The sequence below is a fragment of the Anas acuta genome, chromosome 3, assembly GCF_963932015.1.
Source record: "Anas acuta chromosome 3, bAnaAcu1.1, whole genome shotgun sequence".
NCBI lineage: Eukaryota > Metazoa > Chordata > Aves > Anseriformes > Anatidae > Anas > Anas acuta.
Genome location: NC_088981.1, coordinates 84487250 through 84500835, shown reverse-complemented (window position 1 = coordinate 84500835; position 13586 = coordinate 84487250). Strand labels below are relative to the sequence as shown.

Genomic DNA, 13586 nt, shown 5'->3' with positions numbered 1-13586 from the left:
TGTGAAAATAAATGATAATGGTGAACGGGTCCCTCTCATCCGCTTCAGATACCACAGAATTATGTTGGCTCTGTGTGGTACTTGGCTATCAAAACACACTTACCTCTTGTTTCCATTTCTGCTTAAACCACAGCAAGCAGTACTACAGAGTACACTTTTTTCATAGCAGACATTAACTTGTATTGAAATCTCTAGGCCACTCAAATGTTTAAATGGTAGCTTGAGAGGTCTGTCATTTTATTGGGGAAAAAAAAAAAAGTAAAAAAAGTATAAGATTTAATTATTTCTGAATCAGAAGCAAAAGAATTTCAGTAAACACTGTAGTCATCTGATCTGCAAGGGCATCTTGTTTAAAGACTTCATAAGCAGTTCATTATCTATGAATGTGCTATGGGCTATTTTCCAATTAATCTATCAATTTTATTCAGGTCTGCATACTAACAATATAGATCAAAAGAAAATGTATTCTTCTAGCTTCAAGCAGTTTTGCATTGCACTGGTAATTTACTTTGGAGTTGTTTATTTCTTCTTTCTTTTTTCCCTTCTAACCATCCCTGAAACATTCGCCAGATTATGGTGTTGGAGGACTTGTGTTCTCTAATAACCTACTTGCAAGGTGATGCTGAAAAGACTTTTCTCCTCAAAACCAGAAATATTCTCTCTGGTTATAGATAAAAGGAATTTTGAGGAGCACAAGAGGATAGGGAGAATCTCAAATTTTAACAGCAGTAAAATACAGCACCTCTTTATTGGAAACATTGATCAATAGCAGAAGGGAAAAGTAATCAGCATTATTTGCATTTGCCAGTAGTTTTTCATGAGTAGCCTAGTAGCTCTCTTCTTCTCAACAATGTAGTGTATAGGCTGTAAATCCATACCTTAAGAAAATATTCACCTAGGATACCAAAACCTGCCGCAGTCCAATCAAAATATAATCAAGAGTACTATTAATTTCTAGTTAAAGCATGGAACTAAAATGTGTCCAGGCAAATAAATAACATACTTATCTACTTTAAAAATTAATGAATTTAAAGTGAAATAATTCTGCACTACTTTGGTAAAGCCCAGCATAAAAATGTCACTGTCATTTGCTCTATTTCTGATTAAGCATCTTGTGTTTCATCATGTTTAAAAATGCTTCCTGTAGTCAGTCTCAGCCATTTTCAGGAATAAGTTTACAGTGTTTTGACACAAACACTTTCTTCGGACTACACCTGTAAAAAAAAAAATCTTGAATTATTCTGATAGTGACCAAAAAAGAAAGTGAAATAAGCAATAGTTGAATGCTATTTTTTCCAAATTAAGAAAATTTCCTCAGAACAGTCATTAGTGTTTCATTTTTTGCCCAGTTAGCTGTTGGATGGGGAGTCTGTCTTGTGCTATAAACACAGAAGCTTTTTATCTTCCCTTAGAAAGCATGGGAAAATGGTTTTCATATCAAATATTGGATATTCAAACTTTGGATGATTTTGCTATGTTTGGGTGAAAGGCTAAAACATCAAAATACCCAAGTAAATAAAACATCCTGCAGTTGCTAAGTGCTGTCTGAATAGAGTAGATGAGCTTTCCCCTTGAAGTTTTTTATTTATCAGCATTCATATAAGCAAACAGGTTTTGTTCAGAAAGAACAGGAAGGAGGAATATCATTGTAAGACCACCATTGTAAGACAACAATATCAATGTTGGAGGAATATCATTGTAAGACCACAAGCATTCATATGAACATGACTATTTGGTGTGTTTCATCGTTTATTATTTGTTACTCATTTCATCTGGCTGCACAAAATAAAGGCTTAATTTTACATAGCACCCTGTGTAAGTATCAAAGTCTCAGATGTCAGTATTTAAGACCACAGACAGAAAGAGCCACTGCCAAATCTGTATATTACGTATTTCCAGAATTGCCACAAATGGCTGATTTCTTAGTTTATCAGTAAAGCTACTGATCAATAAAGAGGATTCTCATTAAACTACATTTGATTTTTCTTATTAAAAAAAAAAAAAAAACATCTAGAATGGGATTCAAACTGAGACTAAGACATCTCAATCTAAATCTACACATCTACATAAAAGCACTCAAATATATACACTCATACTAAATGCTGGGGACACCAACTCAGTACCATCAACCATGTACTGAGAGCATCGAGTTCCTTAATTGACAGGCTGTATGGCAGGTGTCCAGCGTCATCTTACATTACACTCCCCCTACAGAGAGGGATCTGGGGGTTGTGGTTGACAGCAAGCTGAATATGAGCCAGCAGTGTGCCCTGGCAGCCAAGAGGGCCAAGTGTATCCTGCGGTGCATCAAGCATGGCATTGCAAGTCGGTCAAGGGAAGAGCAAGGGAAAAGTGACGGAAGCACTCTACTCTGCGCTGGTGAGGCCTCACCCCAAGTACTGTGTGCAGTTCTGGGCACCACAGTACAAAAAGGGTGTGAAACTGTTGGAGAGTGTCCAGAGAAGTGCTACAAAGGGAAGGGAAGGGACTAGAGGGGAAGACATATGAGAAGCGGCTGAGGTCACTTGGCCTGTTCAGCCTGGAAAAGAGGAGGCTGAGAGGAGACCTCATCATGGTCTACAGCTTCCTCACAAGGGTGGGTGGAGGGGCAGGCTATTCTCTTTAGTGACCAGTGATAGGATCTGAGGGAATGGAGTCAAGCTGCAACAGGGGAGGGTCAGGCTGGATATCAGGAAGAGGTTCTTCACTGAGAGGGTTTTCGCACACTGGAATAGGCTCCACAAGGACATAGCCACAGCACCAAGCCTGTCAGAGTTAAGAAGCATTTGGACTGTTCTGTTCACTTAGTCATATGGTCTGCAATTCTGGGTAGACCTGTGTGGTGGCAGGAGTTGGACTCGATGATCTTTGTGGGTCCCTTCCAACTCAGGATATTCTATGATCTATGATTCTATATGCTGTGAGCTATCTTTGCTATCTTCATTTGCTGCTTCTAAAGTGTGGAGGTCTGCTGTGCCTGTCCTATCTGCCAAGCCTGTGCAGGTCTCCTGAGCATCTCAACCACTAGCAGCCTGTAGACAAGTAAGTCCCATCCCAAGTGACTGCTCTGGGGTGAGATGAACTGTTCTCCAAGCATGAATGACTGCATTGACTGTGACAGGAGTTTCAACCCCCGGCAAATGCCTACTTGTAGAAACCCTAATTTGAATATCTTCTTTTTCAACTGAATTGCACTGACAAGCTTCCCTTTGTTAAAAAACTTTTATTTATAATATATATATATACCAAATAATAAATATATAATATATATATACAAAACAATATTTTTCCAAGAAACTCTAGGAAAACAAAGTTCTTTATTCCCAAAAATGCAAGGAAAAGAAAAGGTTGTCTTTTCTACACTCTTTCAGGACTCAGAGCATTATACATTTGTTTTCTTCTGCTGCTTGTGAGGGCTGGAATGAATTTTTTCCCATGTGCAGATGTGATGTACTGAGAAGTACTCTACATCTTTTCAGCTAACAGTTCCCATAGCTGTAAATCAAGTCTGTAAATCCATCATAATCCAGGGAGTGTCAAAAATGGTAGACAAGAGTGTCATTTTAATGTTCTTTTATGCTGTTTGTGACTGTATAAGCAGTTTATGCCCAGAAGGGGAACTTTAATAGGAAAGACTTGAGCTGAGGTTTCATAAGATGAAGCATTCAGGTATTTTAAGATATGCATGGCCTAGAGCTCATTCCCACCTTGTGCTGTGTGTCATTGCTCTTCTGCAGAGCTGGAATAGCTGCTTGTGTGGCTGCACTGTGAAATGAGTCAGGGAGCTTATCCAGCTCAAAAATAAGCCAGTCAATAAAGAAAAGAAGAGTTTTTTTTTATAGCAAAATCAATCCTCATGTCCAGTTTGCAGTGTAGCCACAGGAAGCAAAGTTGGAAAGAGTGCACATGGGTATGAGGGCAGGCAAAGGGTCTGGAGAGAGAATGAAAGATGCAAGAATAGGACAAGAATATTTTAAAACAGTGTTGTAATACATGGCTTTGTCATGCAAAACTGCAGTTTGAAGTAACCTCATTTCAGAACAGGTATCTGACAGGTACAATGCTCTAACTGAACTCCACTCTGCAATTTCCATCAGAAAAGGTGCTACCCTCTGAGATAAACCCATTAATGGAGCAAAATCAGATGGGAAATCTATTGCTTTTGTGGAGATTTCTGGATCCCAGATGTCCTGGGAATTGCTGGAGTCACTGGACTAAGTCAGTCAATAGCCTTGCTTCTCTGCAGGAGATAAAAAAACAAAATGCACACATTTTGGTAGATGATCATTCTCCTAGGTAGGGAGTGATATCAAGATCCTGGGAGAAGGCCAGGCTGCATAAGTCCACATCTCCCAGTGTGCCAGCCTGACCACATGCTTTGCCAGGGGCACCTTCAGATCTGGTGTAAGTGTGAAAATACTAAGTGATGGAGGAGCTCCCTTCACTATGCAAGATCTCTCATGGATCTGTCCAGGACACCTGGGTTGTATCACTGGTCTCTGCATGCATGGTGTCAGCTGCTAGGACCTGGCTGTTTGTCATCTAGTTACCCAGATACGTGGCCAAGACCATCTTTCTCAACCTAGAGGACATCTCCAGGCAGTTTTAATTAAAATGAAAACAAATATATATATAAATATATATATTATATGGTTCCTTCCCACCCTGCCAGTAACCCCCACACTTGCTTGCACGGACTTCACAACACAAGAAGTGATGAGACTGTGCCAAGAGCTAAATTGTTTGGAGCCATGAGGGCTCCAGCGTTTGGGTTCACTTGGCCTCGGCTGAGATCCAGGGTGTCACTGGCTGCTGAGGTGGTCACACCTCAAGCTGCAGCCCTTCATTCATTCACACACGTTCTCCTCTGCCAAACTGATGTTGTTGCTTAAGATATATTTGACAGCAGATTTGCTTCCAAAATCATCATCTGTTCCTAATTTCCTAGTCAATTAGAGAGCAGTTCACAGGCGCAGAAGGGAACAATAGACTCTGAGGCGATAACGTTACGACATGCTGCACTGTTCAACTACTTGCTTTGCTATCATGGTGTGCATTTAATCTTGCCACGAGCTAGAAGCCTTAATTATGATCTTGCGTCTTCCATTGTTTGAGGCAAATGACTAAGTGGTTTATAAAGACAATTAGATTGGGATCTGTTCTAACTAATCTCTTTCCGAGTATAATATCCTATTAGATACACCAGGTCTTTTTTTCTGGGGCAAGAGGATTTAATTAATTGGCATTGTTCAATCTTCTTTGGTTGTCACCAACCACCTTTACTGCTCCTCCCACACTTAAATGAACAGAGTTAAAGCTACAGGTACTAGGATGACAGAAAGTAGATGAGAATGGTAAGTCCAAGACACTCTTTGGTGAAAATGTATTTATTATCTGGGCAAGATCAAACTGTGTGATGGTTTGTCCTGATCATGAAGGTCTTGTATTTGGGAGAAGGGAGGGTGCCTGGCCATTCATTCATTTCAAACTTGACTTTAGGATCACACAACTTGTTTGTGCACAGGGATATATACATACTCATATATCACACCATCTTTGCACTAAAGTGGTCATTAACCAACCCATTATACTGAGATAGAACAATAACTTTAAAAGCAGAAAAAACTTCTGATTTTTCTCCCTCTTTCATTCCTACAAAGGCATGTTTATCTTCCGTAGTTCACAGCTTAGCACTGCATTTCTTGACCCCTTCGCAGTCTTTGTGGACAATTAGATTTTTGTCACAGCCCCCACTCAGCTACTATACCAATGATGACCATTAAGACTGTAACCACTGACAAACATATAGTATACGTCTCCATCAACACTCTCTAAAGCAGTTTCTGTGGCTTAACAAAACTAAAGGTCATTACAAAAATAATGACATTAGTAGATAACAATGGGGCCAGCAATTTTATCTCGTCATTTTAATTTGTACTCACACCTAGCACCAAGGGCAAAGTATATGCGATCAGAAGTTAGTATAAGAGACTCTGGAACTATGTTTTTCAAATTAGCAATTCAAAATAAATAATTAATTAAAAAGAAAAAAAGACTTGTTTTCTCCGTATATGAGATAGATACTTACACGTTGCTTACTGATGAGACTTCTAAACATAAAGAGCACACAATGCAGCCACAAAGAAGGGTATCTGTTGGTCCACATTGTTATGTGTCAGGTCTGAATTACCAGCAGCCCTGAAAAAATGTGAGTACTTCAGTCTCAAGAAGATAAAACCAAAATGGAAACATAATAACAGTTTTCAAAGCAATTCAAAAGTACCAGCAAAACAGAAGAGAATTAATTATTCTCCAGATCCCCAACTGATGAAAGGACCAAATGTAACAGGTTTACATCTGAAATTCAGGAAATGGGGCAAGAATAACTTCCTAAGCATAAACGGCCCAGCAATGGAATAGGTCACATGGGGAAATATTGAGCAATTATTGACTGAGAGTTTTTGAGAAGTGTTTAGGTGTATTTCCATCAGAACTGGTTCAAGCATAACATTTCCTGCCAGAAAACATTGGAGGACAATAGAGAAGACAACCCAGGCAGGCAGGGTTCAGTTTCCTATTGTTTCAGCAAGGAATGGAAGGACAAGTGCAGGTGAAGACGTACCTTGTCAGTAAAACACTCTGAAGGAATCTAGTGTCCATCAAGAGGGCCTGATGGATGTTGATAGGTTTAGTTGGTGCAATCTGGAATAACTATTGCCCCCATGAAACTAACATGTATTTAATGAAGTATGAAAAGAAGTAAAAATCAATTTTCCTTACCATCTACTGAGTCACTAAATGATTGCTTTCCTTTTTAAATTATCTATAATTAGTCTCCCTTATCTATTAATCTAAAAATGACACTTCTGGTTATCCTAGGGTTATTAAGTCTTGATAATGAGAGCTGAAATACTGTCAGCCTAGAAATTTTCAGAAACTGTCTCCAAGATTAGGGTACATATAATTTTCCTAAAACTAGAAAAAAAAAATGTCCACAGCATACCATAAGTTATTTTATTACCACGTTAGTTAACATGGTACTGAATGCAGCAAAAGTCCAAACTTTTACTGATACATGACTCTAGAAATACAGTTTTCAAAAATACATATAGCCAGTGAATCTTAAATACTGTAAAAAACCAGTTTAGGTTCTCTTCTGAATCGTACTTAATACCAACCTGGGTCTTAGAATGTATTTACAAAGTTGGACAGTATTCTTAGGGCCCACATAGCCTATTTCCCACATTCAAATATTTTAGGAATAATGTACTTTATTCCCTTTACTTATAGCAGTAAATCTTGGAGACACGTACATTTTCAAATTTTGAAGAGTATGTTTGCAAATTAAGAATTAGAAAACTTAGAGTGATCTAAAATAAAATAAAATAACAGTGTCTTGAAATTTGTGACCCACATAAACTTACTTTATGAAGCTTAATGTAGAGATTAAAAGATTTAATAGTCGATTTTAATTTTTAGTTGTGTAACCAAAAATATACTTTAATCTTCAGAAAATAACCATTCCCTTTACAGTACTTTGATCACCTATTTTTATAAATTCCTTTTATAGATGCAGGTGAGCGGCTTCTGAATGAGAATCCTTGAGAATTTCAAAATAACATCATGAAAGACCTCTCCTTGTGATAAGATATGTTTAAGTTACTAGGCTGGGTCTCTTGCTCTACCAAATGTTCCAGTGATTTAGAAAGACATTTTGAGTACACAGAGAAGGAAGATTGTTTTCCTAAATATGGGTTTTAAGTAATTCTTTAAAACAATACGGAGTTTGGATACTCTTTCTATTTGATATTTCACCTACTTATTTATGCTTTGCATCACTTTAAGTTGAAACTACAAATATTCTGCAACATATTAAAAATATTCCCAGGAAGTCCACCTTCAAAAATGGCTAGAATTGTACCTAAGGTTGAAGAATATAATTACTGAAAAATTATTTCCTTAGTCCATCAAATGTAGCAAATAGCAGCTGTAAATTAAGAACTTAAGGCTTCTTTATTTCTTTTTCACTTTAATTCAGTATTTATATAAACACCTTATGTATATTTTAGTCTTTTGCCCTCAGCGTTATAGAAACTAAGAACTGTCTGAAGCTTTAGAATATCTCAGAGATGTTCCATGTGTCCATTGTCTATACCCTTTTTCTCCTTTCAACTTGGAGATTCCTCAGATTAATAGCTAATCCTAGGAAGAAATAATGTTGTTCTTTATTTGAGAATTGACTTGGCTCAAGTTCTACAAGGGCTACCAGTTGGCATAAAACACGCCCCAAGCACATACAACACCAGCATCTTTAAATAGCATCCTATGGAAGTAAAATAAAATGCTATCAAGCTGTATCTTAAAGCAGGAATGTGGTCAATCTTTCTTTCCATGAAGGCTCCTGGTTTTAAGCTTGACCTATCCTCAGTTCAGAAAAGGCAACCACTCTGCTTTCTGAGCCACTGTGGGCTTTCAACATATCAAGAGACTAAAGAAATGCAAGTTATGAGAAGTTACTTCAGCATTTCAGACAAGTTCTGCTCATGATGTTATGTGTCAGCAGGAGTTGAAGAAGAAGAGAAAGAGCATTAGTGTTTTACATGCATTTGCTCTGAGTAAGGAGTCTAGAAAAAATGCAAAGAGCCTTAATTTCTGAGTTTCTCTTGAAAAACTTTGTGTAAAACTGGCTGATAGAAAACTTCAAGTGACATTATAAATAGTGCTGTCATACAGGTCATAATTTCTGCAAGCTGAAGCATGCCAGCATGGTGTTAGGATTCATATGAAAATAGGTGTAGAGTGCAATTTTTCCCTTCAAGTTTATAGAAAAGGTAATTTGCCTTTTACTTTAGAAAGAAAAATCTTTCAGGCGCTATAATAGACAGAAACAGTTTCCAAAATACAAGCCTTGTAATTTTTCCTTCCAATGATATCTGTCAGGGTACAGCACAAGCCAGCTGGTGGATTCTTAGCTACAAAGAAGCAGAAATGGGGGTATCCTTGGCTGGGGTGTCCCCACAGCACTACATGAGACCCCAAGGTCTCCAAAGGAAGGGGTCATGGAAGACCTCCATGAGGGGGGAATGCACTCGGTCCTGATGTTGGATTTCACATTCACCATCCAGCATACCGGGGGAAAATGACAAAAAGACAGACAAAAGGAGTCTTTCAAAAGCATAAAACACCTAATCCAAAACTAAACTTCTGCCTGCCATCCCCTCCCTGGCTGCTCACCAAGGTATTTCCTAGCTACTCACCTGTTAAGCTAAATCTTGTATTCCATCTACCTTTCTTCAAGTGTCATCCGAGTGAGCAGTATCTATATTTTTGGACTGGAAAGGTTTTTAATGAGTTTGTCAGTGTTTTTTTTTTAATAACGGTCTTAGGTCTTGTTCCTAAGGAACTTCACAGAGACCCAGGATCCTGATTTTCTGGGAGAACAGGCACTGCTGTAGAAATACCTAAATAAAGAGTTTATCATACAAGTCACAAATACAGCCATCATGCTTCCTGGGAACCTGAAAGTACAAAGCAACTCTCTGGATCAAGGCAAAATACACCAAGCATGTTAAGGAGGGTGGATAGTATTTTTTAACAGTGTTTGTAGAGGAACCTTCATCAGGGAGCAACAGGGAAAGGAACCATAGCAGATATCCAAACTGCAGCAGCTCGCGTGCACCAGATTCTTATCTGCAAGTTTTATTTCATGCTGAGTATGTTGTGCTCTAGCTTAACGCACTCCTAAAATAGTTGTTTTTTTTTTTAAAGCTAGGTTTCAAGAGGTTATACTCCAAGATGATAAAGCATCATAATATTTTGTCAATGTATGACTGAGGTAAATATCGTGCTCAGAGAACATCTAGTGTTCATCAAAGCATTGAGTTTTGACACAGACAAAGCTCTTTACTCACTTAGTAACTGCTCTACTAGTCTGATTCAATTGCAAATGTCCTGGCAAATAGCATAATGCTGAATGCAGAGAGCTATGAGCCATTCAGTTCTTTGTGGATGGTCCATTTACCACAATAAAGAAATGAGGGTCAATGGGGGACTGCAGGTATTGATTTATTTATTTCATTTTTAATAAAGTTCATTCATTCAGGACCATTAGGCTGCACATCCAATCAACCATAGAATCATATCAATTTCTTACAGTATCCTCCTTTTTTCCTATTGTTTTTAACAAGTTTTTTACATCTTGTTTTACTTTTAACTATAAAACCCTCACAAGGGAATTTCTTCATCTAAGTTCAGATATTACCCATAATAATTAAGTTCCAGTCCTTTCTCAGGTGTTACAGAAGTGCAAATAAGTATAATAACAAGCCAAATTTCTTGCTTCTGTAACTCCATTGACTTAAAAGTGTTCAGCTGCAGATAATGTCAGATAATAATTCCCTTCAATTGTCTGCAGGTAAGACCACCAGACCAAAAAGGTGCCATAACAGCAGCAGATTCAACAACAGAATATAGAGAACTAAAACTACTGTTATTATATGAGCACAGACAATGATCCATTTTGAACCATCAGATGGTTCTTTGAAAACTGGTCTGGAGGTTTCTGATAATGTTATCTTTTGAGACAATCCAAGCAGAAGATGCTCTGTGGAACTTCATGAAAAGTAAACCAACATCATAGCTGAGAAAAGTCACTGATCTTCACCTCACCCATGTTTAAATGTTTGGGATTTGTGTGTGTGTATGTGTGGTGGTTTTGTTGTTATCGTTGCTTGGTTGTTTTTATTTATTTATTTATTTATTAAATCAGGCTTCAGAAACTGGTGTAGTGAACAGCAGGGTTAATGAGGTAGCATTTCTTAGAGCTGATAAAATTCTGTCTTTGGATACAGTTTACACAGCTCTATTAAAAGTAGTGGAATTTATCCACAAGGACATAGCACAATCAGCCTTACCACGTGGCTTTTCATCTTACACTTAAGTTGAATTTGGTGTATGATTTTGTCAGTGCTGCATTTGGCTTCTGCTCACGTTCCTGTATTCTCACATATTCCAAGCTGGTTGTCTTTACTGACCATCAGGAGCACTTAGTGGATGTGCTTTAATTTTCAGATTCAATGTAAAGACACAGGCAGCTCTGGGAGATGTCCAATAAGTTTTTGTTGAAACAGATACCCATAAACTGAGAGTTTAAGTCACATTATTATTTGTTCTGAACTAAAATAATTACATCTTGCCTCTTTTTTTTTTTTTTTTTTCTGGTAAATTGAAGAGATTTTTTGTACTCAAATACACATGACTACACTTACTCATCTTTTTGCACTAGTATTAGGAATACTTTATCAAATATTTTGTATGGAAAAACTCAATGTGAAAAGGTCTTTTTGTGGGGTTAATTCTACCCTGACACAAAACTACTGACTAAAGTGTGTTTATTCCAGGGATGATTATGGACAGGTTTTTTTTACTTTAAATTAAATACAGATGATAATTACAATGAATCACTGCAAAATGGCTGAATAATTTGAAAATGTAATTAAGTGAAAAGTGTATTAGCTTTTAAAAAACATTTAGATATCTCTAAGTGTGCTGCCATGGCTTAGATTATTGCATTCCTGTGACCGCAACTGCTACTAAGGACCATGTTTTAATGACTTTCTAATGATTCATCATTGAGGGCATTCTGATGACCTGATATTCTAGCAGATGAAGTGTATTTACAGAAAGGTGTCATTTGGGGAAAAACCTTTGATAAATCTGAACAGAACTGCAAAAAGCTTCAAAAAGATAGATGACTGTCATCATTTTTATATGTGTTTTGCTATGTAATTGCTTTTTCACTGGCATTACAAGTTTAAATCTCTGAAAATAGGATTCTTTTTCACAACGGGAATCCAAGCTTAGGGAGTGAAACGCTTTGTACCCAAACATACAGAGAATATTATCCACTATGACTCCTGACAGGGGATTTTAAGAAGACATGCACACATCCTTTCTTAAAGCCATGTGTACATGGCACACATCCACCCCTGGGCAGAGCTCTGAGGAGCACCCTGAAGGTGAGGCAGCCATGAGGAGAGAAGTGTGTCCCTGGGCAGGATGGAGCAGAAGCATTGCTCTCTAGGGAGTGGAACTAAAATCTTATGGCACTGGGATGAGGACTTCTTGTGGCTTGGTCTCCACAGTGCTTCCAGTGGGCATCTGGGATGGCCTGCATGGCACATGACAGCAGCACACCCATGAGATGCTCCCTCCAGGTGAGAAACATTAGTGAGCACAAAAGTGGGAGGAGGCCAATAAAACCTTGGAGGTTACAGTGCTTTCAAATCACCCTTTACGATTTCCAGACCCCTAACAGCTGCAGGGACAACCAACTAACCACTGCATCATCCCCTGCTTGCTGTTTGGGTGGCTTTTAATGGCCAAGAAGGTACAACTGCAAACTGGGAAGGCACAGTTTGGGATGCCCCCCTTGCTGCCTCATTATGCCCCACTGTCACCCACAGCCCTTGCTCTCCTGTCCCCGCAGGGCGGGCAGCCCTGTATTACAATCAGCCATGAAATTAGCTTTGTTATTTCTCTAATATTATACTAGAGATTAAAAAAAATAATAATAATAATAATAATAAACTGCAGAAAATGTATCAAACTGCAATAACTTCACGTGAAATGGATAGTAAATCTTCCTATCTTTTAACACAATATAGTAGGCACAGCATTAAATAAATTAGCACTGCTGCTGTTTGTTCTATGTTCAATAATGCAAACCTGTTCCTTATTTGAGGTTCTGTACAAGTTTAATGTATATATAGTATTACTACAAGGTCACTTTGGAATAATCTCTTTGATTAATTCCAGGGAGGCGGCATATGGGGGGAAAAAGTAATCTTGAATGGAAAATATATAATATCAGTATACACAGAAATGGCAAACAGCCTGCTTTCAAGTCAGAGTACATAAATGGCAACTACTATAGTTTTGCTTATGCTGCACAGCCAAGTGCAGTTGCAACGCTGCCAGTTGTTCTCCATAATAAAATAAACTCTTTTGGATTTTATTCAAAAAAATGTGCAGACCTTCTTGCCATGTTTGTCACTCTAGTATCCCAGTACTTTACATTAAATAATTTTTTTAATTGTTGGGTTTTTTTCTTCAGATGAATTCTCTATACTAGCTGCTCTACTCTGTATATATTATAATAATAAGCTATCAATCAGGATGAGAATGGCTTACCAATAAATAAATAAATAAATAAGAAAAGAAAGGAAGAAAAGGAAAAAAAAAAATGTAATATCCTTTATTATGTTTCTCCTCAGCACAATATTGCATCCAAACACTTCAAGGCAACCAACAGCACTGGGAAATAAATTTCCATTATACTGTGGGCAAGGACAACAGAAATCCAAGCAATAAGAACACCTCCTCTGCTCTGGGCATACTGCAGTGTCAATACCTACTCAGTATTGGTCAACATTCAGACACATGTATCAATTGCTGGATTAGGTAGATATTAAAATATAAAAGTGCTTGCATTACATCCTCTACATTTTTTATATCTGAAATTGTTGTGAAACTTTACTAACTCCAAGGCACCATTGTGCTCCTCTATTCTGACTGGTAAATGAAGG

The 13586-nt window shown here is 37.9% G+C and overlaps 1 long non-coding RNA gene across 1 annotated transcript in view; it reads right to left on the bottom strand.

Moving 5' to 3' along the window:
- Nucleotides 1–376: 376 nt before the first annotated feature.
- The window catches only part of LOC137853068 (uncharacterized), a 36501-nt gene continuing 23291 nt past the window's right edge, over nt 377–13586 (bottom strand). Inside the window, exons 2-3 of the long non-coding RNA XR_011094213.1 lie at nt 6089–6198; nt 377–1214 (exon numbers count right to left, since the gene is read on the bottom strand). This is a non-coding gene — a long non-coding RNA (uncharacterized lncRNA). The remainder of the gene's footprint in view (nt 1215–6088; nt 6199–13586) is intronic.